We start from the raw sequence: 17,626 nt of genomic DNA, 5'->3' as shown, positions 1-17,626 counted from the left end.
TGTGTGTGTGTGTGTGTGTGTGTGTGTGTGTGTGTGTGTGTGTGCGAGAGAGAAAGAAGAGAAAGACAAAGGCGGGTGTGGTGATCAAGGAGCCGATTGGCCTACAAAGCAAAATGGCTGACAACAGAGAACTACCAAAATGGCCGAATCAAGGCTGCTTCAGTTTCGGGGGAGGTGTTTGTCTGACCGTGTGGTCAGGACAAAGACAAAGGAAAAGAAAAGGGAACTTTGAAATGCCTGTTTGGGTGTACCTCTGTTGAAAGCCTGTTTGTTAATGAGTCTATGTGAATGTGATTTGTGTTGCAAATGGTCTGGATTAGTGCAGAGATTGTTTAGTTGTGTGCAAGAATCTGTTTGTGAACAGTATTAGCAAACTAAACACTTAGCTTTGGCGAAGCCAACTAATCAATGACCTAACTGCAATCTATCACAACAATACTCAGTAAACAGCATCAAATCACATACAAGTTAAACAGTCTTGCTTAGCCTGTAAAGCTGTGATAAGCTATGCCCAGTTGTTACATTACCGATCCTTGAATGGATTGGAGAAAGAGTCACTTGGTTGGTGTGCTGCTCTGTTAGCCGTCAGAAGAAGGCTGGGAAGATGGTTCCAAGTGCAGTCTTTGTTGGGTCCTTTGTTCCAAAGGTTCTGATCCGGGGAAGCTGGTCGCTCGGGGTCCTTGCAGAGTTAGACGCTGGGTGCTAACTCACTTAGTTCCTTGTTGCTGGAAAGCTAGTTGCAAACCTTGTGTTTGCCAAAGTCTGCTATCAGTTGCTCTCCCTTTAGTGGTTTGGGCTATGGAGCCAGGGTCTAGGCCTCTGGCTGTTCCAAGCCCAGCCGGAGAGCGGTGTGAGCTGTTGAAGCTCCAGGGCAAGAAGAGGAAGTTCTGTGGAAGGGAGCACATCTTGTACAGATGCCTGTGACATCACAGAGTCACATGTCACTGTAAAAGGTCTTGTCCAATCAAGTTTTGGGACTTGAGTCTCACTGAGGTGTGAGGTGAGATCTCCTGTTGAGATGAGTGTCACCTAGCTCTTTGTTTGAAGACAAAGAGCATGCAGAGGAAAAAGCCTTTAAATGTGCAGTGATGATTTTACCAAATGATAAATCATCTGTGGTCCTGTGAATCCCAACATAATTTAAAGGAGAAGACTAGCGCGGTTACAACTTCACAGGCGAAGATTAAGTGATCCTGCTCATTGACGGGAAATCACATCATCTGCTATATGTGACGTACATGCCCTTATTTGGATAACACATTATGGTATTTCACACACACAGGAAGATGTTTTAAGTAGGGGGGGCTGCCAACTGAATGAATGAATGAGTGACGACATTGTATTTTTTTTCCTGCTGTATAGCGCATCGCACATCGCCACTCACTAGGCTGCTGACTGGCTGCCATAAGCTACACACAAATAAAACATTAAGAAGTTCTAACAAATGCAAATTTTATTACATTTTTCCATAAGGAGGCCAACAGTAGAATTCACCACATGACAAAAACAGACAAGAAACTGTAGTTTGAGCGCTGCCCTTGGTGCTGAAGATGTCCCCGACCCCGCAGGCAGCGGTTATAACAGAATCACTTTAAGCACTGTCCTTGGTGCTGAAGATGGAAAAACAAACAAATGTCTATACTCCAAAACTCACTACCTCTGACATGACGAACCAAGACAGTGTACATAGATAAAACAAAACAAAACAAAACAACATCAGCAGAAAAACAGAAGTCCTGCAAACCAACAGCAAGCGGTGATCACCATGGCCAAATAACGTCGCATATCTGTAATAAAGAAATAAAAAGAAGACAGCTGTTGGCAACTAACGCTGTTGCTGCTACAGCTAGCCTACTATTAGGCTACTACTGTTATCCAAACTAAATTAAAGGAAGCAAAGATTGTTTAACCTATAATTCCACATTATGTTGCCTTCTTTCCACAGCAAGTAAATTATTTCCTTTTAAGGAATGGCTCAGAGAAATGCCATCTAGCAAAGTTAAATATTTTCACCACCATTTTAGTTATGAAATAGCCTCACATATGATATTCAAGGTGCATGCACACACAAGCAGGATCTCACACACATAAAATGTGACTGGAATTAATAAACAAGCAGTAAATCCACAGTGGGGTTATTTGTTTTCTGTATCGGCGTGACGCGCTGTGAGTGAATCGTCCAAGCCGGACGTGTGTTAATTTGAGTTTGATTTAATTTAATTACACTAAAGTTGTTGAGTTTGAGTTTGATTTAATTTAATTACACTAAAGTTGTTGAGTTAAACTAACCATACGAGTCCTTTTCATTTTTATACAATTTATTGCTGCATTTTGAAAGCAAAAAGAGTTAAGTTTTTTTGGGGTTTCATATAACAGGGGTTTCAGCTTGGCATCAAGAACCTGTGCCTCCCGTGACCTGTAAAAGTAGCGTTGTGACATAAGCCTCAGTTTCTGTTGTTGGCGAATTGTTACAAGCTGATGAATTCGCTGGTCAAGGCTAGGCAAAACGTTAGTACAGGTGAGATGACAGACAGATGGATGGTTTGTCTCTAACAAAATACTTTCTGTAGACATGCTGCAAAAAGGATTAATGCTTAATACATCTGCAGCCAGAGTGCATTACGCTATAGGCTTTTATGTGTGGGGAATACCAGGATGTATCCAAATAAGGGCATGTACATCACCAGGGCTGTTTCAAGACACTCTGGGGGCCCTAGGCAAGAGGCACCTTGGAGCCCCCCACCCCACCCAGATACCAGTGAAAGTATGATACCAGTGAAAGTATCATGGTTCTGAGTAGTATCACGATACCACAGCAAAAATGAGACAGATGTGCCTTTTGTCATTTATAAAAAGATAAATCACTTTTCTTTAATTCATCAATGATATTTCAATGGAATAAATTACGTATTGACTTATTCATACTTCAAAAACAGCATCAATAAGTGATTAACATAGGGGGGATCAAAATAAAGTAAATGAATAAAATAAAAATCTACCAGCCACCCTCCTCCCCTGACAAGTCCCTTCATAAGTAAAAGAACAGTAAAAAGAACAGTACCTAAAGTGCGGTGAGGTTTGTGGACCGTTACCTGCCACAAAGAGTAATGTGAACGGCTCGTTTCTCCTCTGACACATCACACCTGTGTGCTGGTATTTCATTGGCAGTCATGAAATCAACAAAGAGGAAATTACTGGACCTGGAGCCGGACTTCCCCGTCGCCAGTAAGCCTTATTTTGCGGCGTATTTGACAGGAATACGGCGTCTGTGACCCCCGTTCAACCCACAACTGGCAGGATTTGCCTTTCGTTTCTGCTGCTGGTTGAAATCTGTACTTGCATAGCGTGCTGAATGATTTGTTTTGCTTGTGCAAGAGAGTGAGTATCCATGCGCAACGGCGCACTTATTGAGACTTAGTGAGACTGAACTTATCCCACAGTAGTGGTATCGTGAGGTACCGTAAACTTATCCCACAGTAGTGGTATCGTGAGGTACCGTAGTACTACGGTACTCCAACAATGCTAGCGCAGGTGGCAACCAATCATGCGGACATGGTCTCAATTTGCGTGACGCGTGCAGTCCCGCACGATGCGGGGCATCTGGTCAAAAAATACAATGATGTCACTCATTCATTCATTCATTTGGCAGCCCCCCCCCCTACTTAAAACATCTTCCCGTGTGTGGGGAATACCAGAATGTGTTATCCAAATAAGGGCTTGTACGTCACATATAGCAGATGATGTGATTTCCCATCGATGAGCAGGATCACTTAATCTTCGCCTGTGAAGTTGTAACCGTGTTAGTCTTCTCCTTTAAATGACGAGGACTAATCTGAATGCCATCTCTAACAGAAAGACACAATGCAACTTCTGCCTGTGTTAGACCTTGATTAAAGTAGCCTACATCCTGATGCTTTGATCAATAATGTGATCTGCCATTTTCACCTCCCTGGGACACCTGGACCAGCCAGTGGCAGCTCTTGTAGCCTGAAATCAGGACGATCACATTAATCAGCGTGCAATCATCAGACTTGACAATTATCATGAGTAAACAATCTTTGTTATCTTGAGATAACAAATTAATTAATTCGTTATCTCGAGAAAACAATCTTTGTTATCTCTAGATAACAATCTTTGTTATCTCGTGATAACGAATTAATAAGTCGTTATCACGAGATAACAGTGCACAAAAAAAATAAAAATACATGGCTGTTCTCATCTTCCGTAGATAAGTACTAAAAATACCGACATTTCATTTCCATGTGTTCAGTCAATCTCAGGTTCATAACAGTAAGAATTAAAAACAAATCAAATACATACTTGATTCTTTTTCCACCCAAGAAAATCTTATTTCATGAGTCTATTTTTTCCTTTATCGAGGTCTCTCATCTACCTCAATATTAACAAGAAACAAACACACACACAAAAAAGAGAAAAAAAATTAATAAAAAAATAAAGAAAACAAGAGCACAGAAACAAAAACAAAGCCTTACTCAAAGCAAGGCACATTTAGTTCTCCCCCAAATGACTGTCTGCCTCAACATGAGGAACCAAGACTCATTACTTCAGTAATCACTCTTTAACCACATTATAATACATCAACCACTTAGACCATCTTTTATCAAATAATTTCAGGTTACCTCTCAGTTTATACGTTAAATACTCCATATTATATATTTGTTGAACAGTATCTCTCCATTTATCAATCACAGGACATGTTTTTTGAAGCCAGTTCCTTGTTACCTGTTTCAGTGCAGTTACACGCAGAACCCTTAACAAATATCTATCATTTTCATTTCATATTTTATCAACTATCTTACCCAACAGCACAAAGTCTGTATTCAGATGAATGTCAACCTTTAAAATAATATTAATTTCACTCTGTATATTATTCCAAAATGATTTTAATGATGGACAAAACCAAAAAAATAGGACTAAATTTAGCATAAGATTCGCCGCACTCCCTCCAGCAGTTTGATATTACTTTACAATTATATTTAACTTGTTGCACTGGTGTTATAAAGTAATGTGATTGTACTTTCCATGCATACTCCCTCCAATAGGGAGATGCTGTATATTCCGATTCATTTGCTTCCACGTTTCCTCTGCTATATGTATGTTGAGTTCTCCTTCCCATTTAAATTTGGCCCTTGTGTCTTGCTGCTTGTAGCTATTTTCTAGAATATCATACACTGCTGAAATTTGATGTGGTACTCTAACATTGTTATAGTTCTTTCGCAAAAATTGAGTGGGTGATAATAATAAGTAATATAATAATAAGTGGGTGAAGTTCACTTTTGATCTTTCTTCCTATCTTACTGTCATGGATATAATTTCTCGTTTGCAAATAACGAAGATGGTGGGAGTGTGGTAAATCATAATGTTTCCTTAAAGTTTCAAATGGCATTACTCCATTATCATCGAGACGCTGTCCAAATATGGTCAGTCCTCTTTGTGCCCATATACTGAACAGTGCATCCTGTTTATTAGGTGTAAATTCGAGATCCTCCTTTATCTCTCTCAATGCAATTAGATCATTCTTAATTTCACAATGCTTTTTAATTCTACGCCAGATCTCCAAAGTATTTCTGCTGAATATATTCTCAGTTACTTGTGTTTTTCGTTGGATCACTGTACAGAAAGGTATTATTTTTAATGAAACATGGCACATGTACTTTTCTATTGACCTCCACCTTGCTTTGGAATTGTCGTTTAACCAAACCCGTATTGGGTGCATTTGAGCAGCATAATAGTAATGCTTCAGACTGGGGAGAGCAAGTCCCCCACACTCTTTGGCCAATTTCAATGTCTCCAATTTAACTCTCGGTTTCTTTTCATCCCACAAGAATTTACTCATCATTTTGTCCCAGTTTATAAAATCACTTGAACTTATATACACAGGTATTGTCTGAAATAAAAACAAAAAGCGGGAGAGTACATTCATTCTAAGTACATCTATTCTTCTACCCAGTGTTAAGATAACAATTCTCCACTGATTCAGGTATTGCCTAAATTGTACTTTTGAAGTTCAGCTGGTACAGTAAGTTGGTATTTTTTGGTATCACAGTTCCTAGATATTTCACCCTATCCTTATCCCATTGCCATGAATACTCCTTTTTCAGTACTTTACAGACAGGGGCACCTAGAACCATCGCTTCACACTTCTTTATATTTAACTTGTAACCTGAGGCTGAACTGTAAGCATTAATAGTTTGCATTAATGCCGGTAATGATTTTTCTAAGTTTGTTATATATAAAATCACATCGTCAGCATATAAGGCCAATTTGTGACACTCCTCTGCTATATTCACACCTTCAATTTCTTTATTCATTCTGATATATGGTGCCAGAGGTTCGATACAGATTGCAAAAATTAGAGGAGACAGTGGGTCTTCTTGTTTTGTTCCTCATTTTAATTAAAATTTATCTGACAAGGTGCCGTTTACCCTGACCTGTGCTTTTGATATTTTATACAGTGCTCATAGCCATTTGATAAAGGTGTCATGAAAGCCAAATTTGGCACAAATTTCTAAAATAAAGGGCCATGACACCCTATCAAAGGCTTTTTCGGCGTCCAAAGTTAAACTCAGTGTTTGAATGTTCATTTTCTGTGAATAATCTATTATGTTCAGAGTTCGTTGTACATTATCAAATAAATATCTGTCTGGAATAAAACCTGTTTGATCTGGGTCTATAATGTTCGAAACAATCTTTGCCAGTCTATCTGCCAGAATACTGCTTAGCAATTTTTGGTCTACGTTCAATAAGGTTATTGGTCTGTAAGATCCACAGTCAGAGGGATCTTTTCCCTCTTTGTGTATTACTGTAATTATAGAGCTACACCAAGTGTTTGCCCATTGGCCGTGATCCAACGCCCAGTTAAATGTTCTCTCTAAGATTGACAGTAGTTCTTTCTCAAATTCTCTGTAAAATTCACCTGTAAATCCGTCGCTCCCTGGACATTTACCCTTTTTTAATTTTTTTATTGCTACCTTAATCTCATCTAATGTAACTGGTATAGTTAGGTTTGCATTTTGTTCATCTGTTATTTGTGGTAGTCTTATTCCAGACAGATATTCTTTAATTTTATTTTGAGCAAGTTGATTGTCCTCAGGATTATACAATTTTTCGTAATATTTTGCAAATTCTTGTGCTAGCTCTTGTTTACCTTTTACATTTATATTCCTGGTTTGATCTTTAATAGTTACAATGTTTGATTTTATCTGTTGTTTTTTCAATTTATATGCCAAATTTTTCATTGCTCTTGCTCCACTATCAAAGTATTGTTGTTTGGTAAATATCAAAACTTTCTCTACCATTTCAGTTAATAATTGATCAAGTTTTTTTATTAGTTCATTCAAAAGATTCAAAATAGCACCATTTCCTTTCGCCTTATGTTCCAATTCCAATATCCTTATTGATTGTTCTATTTCTTTAATTTTTTTCCCCTCTCTCTCTTCTTATATGAGGCAAAAGATATGATTTCCCCCCTCAGCACTGCCTTTGCTCCCTCCCACAATGTAACTGGTTCGATATCCTTTGTATCGTTAATTTCTAGATAGTTTTTAAAAGTTGATCTTATTTTAATCTTAAAATCTTCCATTTGTAACAAAGAGTTATTCAATCTCCACAGAGTATGACCCACTTCCAGGTCGAGATTTAATTTCATAGTTACCATAGCATGATCAGACAATGTGATGGAATTTATGTTACATTCTACAACCCTCGATACATGATTTTTAAACATAAAAAAAAAGTCCAGTCTTGAATAATTACTAGAGGATTTTGAGAAAAAAGTATAATCTCTTTCTTTTGGGTGGAAAGTTCTCCACACATCTATGAGCCCTATTTCTTTAGCTGCTCCTGTCATTATTTTAGCAGCTTGATCTGAGCTATGCAATCTATCACTTTGTGTGTCCATACTTGGGTCCATAATTAAGCAATACATCACGACAGGCCGTGGTATAATGAGCGTATACCACGGCCTGTCGTGATGTATTGCTTTTATAAAACGGTTACCAATAATGGAAGTATGAAAAAGGAATACACAATCTATTTCATGTAGTTTTTATTTAATCAGAAATACATATTATCCAATAAAAATAGCCCCACTGTGGAAAAAAATAGTCCCACCTCTCCTGACGTTAGCTCTGTATGTCGTCTTTTCCTCGGCTTTTTCTCAGGAGAAAGTCACTGTTCAATCCACTCTACCGTTGTCAACCCTCCCTGGAGGTGAAAGTTAACCTTAAACATGTGAATTCAACTAATTTAGTCTATTTGTTAATGTCGTCAAAACACCACCGCTAAGTTTTGCTACGTACTGTAACAGTTGGTTGTTGTCATGGAAACATAGTTGCTTCTCTGACAATAATGACAATACTGAAGAGGAATACACAATCAATTTAATGTAGTTTTTATTCAATGAGAAATACATAGCCTATTATAAATAAATAAATATTTTAACCTTTTCGAATAAATAAATAAATGAAAAATTACAGCTTTTACTCCATAACATTAGACTTACAATTATTTACATTCATTTCTGCAGTTACTCCATACCATTAGACTTACAGTTTATTTACGTTCATTTTTGTAGTTTTTACTCCATAACATTGGACTTAGATTTTATTTACATTAATTTCAATATTTCCGTGGATTGTGCATCCACTAAAAAACTGTGTAGTGTCAGGTAGACCACTTGTACTTTCAGGTGGAGCAGTTATGTAGTGTGTGTGTGTTTGTGTGTGTTTGTGTGGCGAGGATGTTGCTCCACTTTCTGCGGTCTTCCTGATTTGGTCTCCAGTAGCTCTGTAGAGACGTTTCACATTTGTGACCGCTCACAGTCATGATCTGTCTGGTGTTGAGGCCTGCATCAGACAGCTTTTGTATGGTGGTGCTGCGGAGGCAGTGGTTGGTGTATCTCTGCTGTGTGCCAGCTTGCTTGCAGAGTCGGGGCAACATTGTGGCGAGGTGATTAACACCCATCGGCTCTCGTGTAAACCTGAATGTTACCACACATATTTTAGTTGTCATATAAATTTACCTTTCATCTAAAAATGCTACGCATGATACACTTACCAAACTTTGTCAAACTGGCAGTTCACATTTTTTCTTCGATGTAGATAAAATGCTGGTGCGTCAGGAGGCAGGAGGGAGAGGTACTTTGCCAATGAGGACACAGGACAGAGAGGATCACCAGGCAGTTCGTACATAAATCCCCTTGTGCTCTCTCTGTTCCTTCCTTGTGGGTCATTGTGGTTTTTAGTATGTTCGTTGAACGTCAGCGTTGCATATTTCAAACCGTTTTCGTCCGCTTTGATTATAAATGACGAGGGTTTGAGCCGACGATTTCCTTCGTTTCCTCTGCGCCCAAAGTGCAGCTGCGTATCAAACCAAACTTTATTAACCAAGCCCACTGGAGTGTTTGGATTCAGGACCCGCTTTATGGTGTTGAAGTCAGCATCTGTAATTGATGTGTGATGTACTGTAGTGTCAAGTCCTTTCTTCCTCAACATTTTCACAACGCCAGTGAACACATTATTAGACGTTGTGAACTCTGTGTCTTTGAGGAGGCACCAGGAGAGGCTGAGTGGGGGGTCGTTAACGTATCTGTTGAGTCCTGCGCGGAGACCGATGTAGCTGCTCAGTCCGTATAGTTCACCTTTGCAGTTTCTGACAGTGCCATAAAATTCTCTTAAAATGTCATTGAATTGTTGTTTAGACACTGTCTGAAAGTCTAAGGCCGCACCTTTATCTTGGCACCAGTCTTCAAAGCACTTCACTGCCCACTTGGTCTGTTTAACTGTATTGGCCTCACTTCTCTCCTTCTCCAGTTGGTCAACCTCTCCAGATGTCAGCTCCGCATGTCGTCTTTTGCTCGGCTTTTTTTTCGGAGACAGGCACTCCTCAATCCATTCATCCATCGTTGGCCCTCCCCGGAGATCAAAGTTAATCGTGAACATGCTTAATTGTTAATTGTTAACGCTGTCAAAAAATAAATGTAAAAACCAGCTACCTGCTGTAACAGTTGGTTGTTGTCATGGATACATTGTTGCTTCCCTGATGCGGAATGATATGCTGTGATAAGGCTTTAGAATAGTAGCTGTGGTATACGCTCATTATATCACAGTTAACAACCAATCAGATTGCAGGATTTCACCTTTCCGTTTTATAATTAGATTTAGATCACCTGCAGTGATTGTTATCCCTTGGCTTTCTGATACTATTGCCTCAACAACTAATTGATTAATTAGGTCTGGACCTTCTTCAGGTGGATTGTAGACATTCATAAATGAGACCAATACCTCATCGATCTTTCCAACTATCATTATGTATCTACCTTCTTTGTCTGTTAACATCCTTGCTAGCGTAAAAGCTATTTGAGGCATAATTAAAATAACAACTCCTCTTTTTGAAGATTTATATGATGAATAATAAACTTGGGCCTTTGTCAGTTTCTTAAGTTTTTCATGTTCTGATTTCACGAGATGTGTTTCCTGCAAGCTTCTTTTTTAAGTTGTTGAAGTAACTTCTTGTTTTATCGGATTATTTATACCGTTCACATTATATGAAATAATTTTTAATGTTTTCATTTATTGGTAAAGATAGCATATAAGTTGAATTTGTCCAATAAATCACAGTCCATGTTATGTAAGAGAACTTTGGTTACACTATTTTTCAAGTATTTAACATTATCATTGACAGTCATGTGAATAAGTGAACAACACAAAATCACCATACCAAAAAAGTGAGACAGAAGAAAGTGTTCATTCTAGGGAACTATTAAGTATGAAGTCTGTTTGGGATTTGGCAACACTTGTGGTCACTGGTGGTCATGCATTTTGATTTATACAGATCCAAAGGTTGTTCTGTTTGGAGCAAAGGTGGAATTTCCATTGTGTGATTGAGTCTTGTCTGTCTGAAGAGAAACTTGTGCACTGCCAAAGCCATAAACAGACACTGCATAGACTGAACGGACATTGAGTATTTTATTTAGAGGATAATCCACCTAATCTTTTTGTCTTTCCAACGTATGTTACACACAATCTGTTTTTCCGCAAACACTAATTTCAAGGTGTTACAGACAAGATTGATAATGTCTCGTGTTAATGTTGGAATGAAACCTATCTCTAAAATAAAATAATTTCTCAGCTGTAGTAATAGTTTAAAAGTAACCTTAAATCCTCATCCTTATCTTAAGTCCATGACAATGCTGTTGCATTTTATTAGAGTGAAGCAAAATGACTGCTTTGCTTTCCTGAGACTCTGGGACATACCAAAATCTTTTCCAGTGTTCAGGTGTGGTATTGTAGAAACTTACTGACTAACTTTAGCATTTGCTGGGTGCACCTGTACCTTTTTCACCACCCAGCTGAGGTATGTCACTGTCACCATGACAACCTTACACTCAGCCAAGATTTCAAATGGGTTACCCGATGGGTAATTCGCAAAAAGATATGTCACAGGTAAAAAAAAATAAAAAAAAAATTAAACCAACAACACGCGGGCGGGCCGTGGTTGGAACAAAAATATTCTTTTATTTTTCAAAATAAAACAAATGAAAATACCACTGGTGTGGTATTTTGACATCTAGACCTCTATTTCCAAGCTGCAATTGCTTTTGGGTAGAGGGCCCACTGTGAATCCATTGAGGTTGGCTGCAGGGGATTCCCAGGGCAGTCTCTGCATCGTGCACTCAGGCTCCATGGCATCAGAGGGTTGCAGGAAAGGAAAGCCACCAAGAACATCAGTGAAGTTGCAGAGCGCACTTCCAGGTGGCTGTGGATCAAAAGGGGGGACCCTTGTTGTAGCATGCTGCTTGGACACAAGCCGGGGGCTGATCTCGTCCAGGTGAGGGTGGGAAGACCTGAAACACCTGAGGACCCTGAGTTTTTCACTGAGTGTGAAAAGTGTGTCCAAACTGCCCATCTATGCGGATGGTGTTTCCTAGAAACTTATTTTGAAAGTCAATGACACAAGTCCAACCTTTGACCCCGTTGTCATATTCATCACCAATGCGACAGCAATGCTAGCTCTTAGTGTTAAGGTTACAGCAAAATGGATGACATAAAGGCAAAATTAGCCAGTGGAGAATACGAGCTCGTGGATAACACATCGTTCAGGGCTAAGTCAGACGTTTGGAAGAAGGTTGGTGTCATAAGAGATGATGAGAATAATATTATAAATGGCTTTGCTGCTTGCAAAAAGTACCAAAAGGTTCTCACTTTTGATCGCAGCAAGTTAGGCACATTGGTCCTCATTTATCAAACGAACGTATGCCAGAATAGTCGGTGTACGCTCATTTCCATGCCAACTTTGTCATTTATCAATTTGGACTTGAGCTTAGGGTACGATCAAATCTCACGCCAGGTCTCAGCTCGTGTATGCAAGTTTTAAATCGGTGTGGACTTGCAGTGCAGTGTGTGGCTGTGTCGGATAATTGTTACTAGATCACACTAGTGCAGTGTTGTTGTTAATAATAATAATAATAATAATAATAAAAAATCGGTTAGGCTACCCCTTGCTTTAAATTAATTAAATTGCTTGTAATTATGTCACCTGTAGTCTGGTCTGACAAGTAGGCTGTCTCAAAATGAAAGGGAAATTAATCTTACAACATAGGTACCCATTTAAAGCAATGGGTAGCCTAACCGATTTGCAATTGAACATGGTACCTCGGTGGCCTGGGGGGTTGCACGACTCCTACATATTTCAAAGCAGCAGCGTGGGGACATGGCTACAGGAGGGCGCACTGCAGGGCCGGAGTCAACTCCTTGGTGAGTAAGTGCATTTAAGTAATATTTTACAAGTATTCAAGTGACTAACATTTTTATATGGTTTGTTTACTAGGTGACAAACTCTATCCCCTCACCGAGTACCTCCTTACTCCACTGGCCAACCCTGCAACTGACCAGGAACGAAGGTACAACAGTGCGCACATACGCACATGGGCCACAGTGGATTGGGCTGCTTAAGGGCAGATGGCTGTGTCTGGGGGGACCCTGCTGTACACACCTGAGAAGGTGTGTGACATCATTTTGGCATTTGGAATTCTTCAATATTGCACAGAATCACCACGTGCCATTTGAGGCCCCAGCGCAGCCAGACGAGCCCATGCCTGGAGAGCCCTGTCCCTGTCTGGCACAGCCCCACCTGAGAGCTATAAGGAGGAGACAGGACATCATTCAGCGCTTCTAAAATGTAAAGTATGAAATTCTTGTGTCCAGCAAGTAAACTATTCAGTACGAGTAAAACACTGCACAACACTGAGTGATTTATTTTATTTATTTGATACTCTTTTGAGGATTTCATTCATCTCTTTTAATGTCTCATTTATTGCTACCAAAGACCGATTTATTTCTGCCATTGACTGACAGATTTCTGCCTGTTTTTACAGGACTTCTGTAGTCAGGATCCAGGGTCGTGGTGGTGGACCAGTGCGGGGGGTGGAGGACACAGGCGCTCTCTCACAGCTGGTGGTCTCTGTGCAGCTGGCTCCAGGCTGCTTTGTGCGGCTGAGGGCCCAGCACTGGTACCTGGCTCTTCGTCTGAGAAAAATGGAAAAAATGTGTTATTTTGTGAAATTCTACATCTCAAGGAGCTATTCTAATAAGCTTAAGAGCAGCAATACGTCTTTGTGGCGATTTTCAGATCTGACCACTTTTTCTTGACCTAATTGTAAAGGTAAAATTGCGATAAGCTTTTATATATTTTATGACTTGTGCAATATCACGGATGTATAAATTAAATATTCAAACCTCAGCTGTTCTCTTGTCAACACCAATGCTGTTGACTGCAGCAGTGATTCCTTTCCACAGTGCTGCCTTCTGACTTCCTTTGAAGCCACTTTTTAGGCTTCCAAACAGAACTAATTTGTTTCTCTTGCAACGTTATGGTCTCGATTTCGGCGTATGAGAAGTTTCTCTTCTTGCTCGATTTCTGCATCTCCATGTTGTCAACTTTAGGGGCGAGGCCTCTAAACCATGCATATATAGGGGCGTGGTGTTCAAATTACGATTGTTTTCAGTCGCCACATATATCAACACCCGATCATTCGTACGCTGTGATTAGCGCGATACGAACGTTTCATGAATCACACATGCAACCTGCCGTAAGATGATTTCTGCACCTGGATCTGCACCTGTCTCTACGCTCGTTTGATAAATGAGGGCCATTGTCTCTGAGGAAACACGTTGACACCTGCAGGAGCACGGCGCTGTGACAATTGACAGTTACTTTGCCAGAAACACAACTTTACGACCACCAAAAATGGGAGGACGAGTAGGCCATAACACAGTTAGCTGTGAAGTTTGTGTGTCAGGACATTAGATCATTCAAGACTGTGTGGTAATGGATTTAGTGAACTGGCACAGGGCTTAATCGACACTGGGGCACGAGCTGGTCGTGTGGATGCTAAGCAGCTCCTGCCCGAATAGTGGGGCAATGACGCTGGATATGTGGACAGATGATTTCTGGAAAACTGGTTATCTTTGTGAGACGTTATACTATGTCAACAACAAGCAGGAGCTGACGGAGCGAGTGCTTTACACATGTAAATGGGGGAGCAATTGGCGTAAAACGACAGATAACATCAGACCAGCAATCATGCAAGCACTTTGTAAATACAGTCTTGATAAGTTCTTCTCCAAACTAGTGTTTGTGACTGACAGAGGTGCAAACATTGTTGCAGCCCTCTGCACTGTTAGGAGGCTTAATTGTGCAGCACATTGTGTTGCATACCACACTTGGAAAACCTAAATTATAGAATGAACAATAGAACATAATAAATGCATAATAAATAGGCAATAAAGTGTAATAAATACAGAACAAATAATATAATAAATGGAATAAATATAAATAAATAATGATATAGGCTATACATCAGCCTGTGACATTACTGGTATCGAAAATAGGCCACTGAGTGCCAAATGCGCAATTTCAGCACCTAAATTTAATTTATTTTTTCTTTGCCTTTCTTCTTAAAAAAGCATTTTCTGTTGAGTCACTCATATTATTTTCAAGAGCTCCAGGAGAAAAGCGAAACCCCCCTGCGATCTGCCCTGAACTTGGCGGGCCCACCAGAGAAGAGACCCCGTCCAGGACCAATAGGTGATGATTGGGCCAACATGGAGGACCCCAGCGATGAAAATTTACAGCCAGAAGATGAGGTGTCAGCCTACATCAAGTTTAAGACACCTATGGAGGATCCTTTTGATGTTTTATGGTGGTGGAAGGAGCATGCTAAAATGTTTCTAACCTGACAGTGATTGCTCAGAAAGTTTTCGCCATCCCAGCATTGAGCGCAGCCAGTGAAAGAGACTTTTCCTCTGCTGGATTTGTTATTCAAGAATGGAGAACCCAACTTAAACCAGGGACTGTAGACGATATTCTTTTAATACACAGCAACCTCCAGCCTTAAGCCCTGTACATACTCCACAAGAACAGAGAAATTTGTTGAGAAAAGAATGGCGTCATTCTTTTCTTGCAGCCCTGGTTCGGTAGTTCTTGCAGCTTGTTCTCAACACATCATCTGGGCAGAACTTTTTTGTCGTGTGGTGTCCGAGAACTAATGTATGATTTGAAGTGGGCTTGGTTGATGCGTAAAAGCGGAAGTGTTTACATTCTGGGAGGTTCTGGCGTGGAAGGTTCAACACAAATGGACAGTTTTGAGGATCAGCTTGAGGAAATATGAACATCTTTACAACACATCTTTAAAGGCATATAAAGACAAGCAAGTGGCCAATTATTCATGGAAAGAGGTAGCCCGAATGTTATGTACAGAGGAGAGTGTCTGTCGCAAAAGATGGCGATACCTTTGCGTCAAATTCGTGAAGGCCAAACGACATGTACAAAAGAAGAAGAGTGGTGACCCCGGCGGGAGGAATTCAATTCCAGCACTGTTCACGTCGTTGCAGTGGCTTGACGCTGAAACACTGTGAAACGACCACCAACATGACTGTTTCACAAGCCGAGGTAAGCAATTGTGCCCACCAGATAATCCGTATGAGTGTGAGTGTGTGTGAGTGAGGGAGAGAGACTGTGAGTGAGATATGTTAACGATGATTGTCATTCAATAATAATTAGTAATAATCAATGCTACCATGATTGTCACACATTAATCTTGACGGACCCAATACTGGGTCGGAAAGAATGCAAACTGTGCGTTCATAAGATAAACATAAACATATACTCGCCGCCATTTTGTCAACGTCTCATAGCACTTGATGTTATAAATAAAGTTTGTTGAAACTTAATTTGTAACACCTAGATAGGTTTATCTAAATAAACGCAATGCTGGACTCACGTCAGGTCTGTTTGATAGACACGTGCAAAATGCCTCACTGATTATGACTGGGGTCATAAAAGCTGATACACAGGCGGACCCTCTACTACATATATTCCATAAAGCAGTGTTGGATATTAAACTGGGCCAACAACAACCTGTAGTATGGCCTTCAGTGCTATGCGTACACATAATGTTCTCATGTATTCAGCACAATAACAGTGCATATTAAAAGTAACTGATCAAAAAACATTAATTTGGTCGAAAAAACTGCAGCATCTCTGAGAACCCCAGAGGAGTCCCTGACCCCATATGGAAGGGGTCTATGTCATTAGTCCGACTGTCCGCGGTGCTGAACGGCTCGCGGAGGGCGTACGGTGCGCCGCGACTGGCTCTGGGTCAGCTGGGAAAGGCTTGAGGCGGAGCAGGCTCACGGCTTATGTGTTTGTCACTTTCTTTTTCATTTTAACCCACACCATGATCTTTTCCTGACCCTAACCAAGTGGTTTTTGTGCCTAAACCTAACCAGACCTTAACCACAGGGCATCATGATGATTTCGGAACGGACTTCGGAACAATGGGTTTAATATGGTCGGAACAATGGGATGTCGAACCAATGGGCTGTCGGACCAATGGGCAGTTCCCATATGGAAGACCTCTGGTCAGCTATCACCACAGTCCTACATTTTGGTAATTTCTAAGCACTTACCATCAGAAAGGCTGGATCAACAAGCCTGACGTTATTTACAAGATTTGTTTTGTTTTTTGCTGAAGCACACTTAGGGTCTGTGGTTTTGTAACTTGAAATGTGTTTTGTCTGTATTTTTGGTTCTTGGATTATAACACTTTTTTAAAAATCATTTTGTGTTTGAGGAAATGGATTCAGACCCGGAGGAAGGACCATCATTCTCCCCATCACTCACCCCTGTGACCCAGACTTCATCCCATGGCAGCCTCAGTTCCCAGTTCCCTACCATCAGCATGACAGTCCTTGAGAGCTCAGTACTTGTGTCTCCGTCAAAGTTTCCAGCCCTACCCACACCTACACCACAACCACCAACAACGCCTCAAAATTCAACTCCAGTTCCCACCCAACCTTCAACCATTCCTCCATTTCCAGTCTCCAGCCTTAATTTTGAAGCTGCACTCGCTGCCCTGGACAAAAGGAGGACCGAGCGGGAAGCTGGGATGGAGGCTGGACAGCAGAGAAGGGATGCCATGCTCCAACTGATGGCAGATATGTCCTGCATGTGTCAGTTTTCATGCTGTCTGATTTTAAATGGGAGTTGCAAAACTTGATGCATGAGACCGAGCAGAAAGTTGCCCTGCTTGGCATCAACACTG

The 17,626-nt window shown here is 40.5% G+C and overlaps 1 protein-coding gene across 7 annotated transcripts in view; it reads left to right on the top strand.

Annotated features, from left to right (window-relative positions):
* The window catches only part of bcas3 (BCAS3 microtubule associated cell migration factor), a 939,536-nt gene that overhangs the window by 86,315 nt on the left and 835,595 nt on the right, over positions 1-17,626 (top strand). The window lies entirely within an intron of this gene.

The sequence above is a fragment of the Epinephelus moara genome, chromosome 2, assembly GCF_006386435.1.
Source record: "Epinephelus moara isolate mb chromosome 2, YSFRI_EMoa_1.0, whole genome shotgun sequence".
NCBI lineage: Eukaryota > Metazoa > Chordata > Actinopteri > Perciformes > Serranidae > Epinephelus > Epinephelus moara.
Note: the sequence above shows the minus strand (reverse complement) of the source record. Positions and strands in the feature narration are given on the sequence as shown.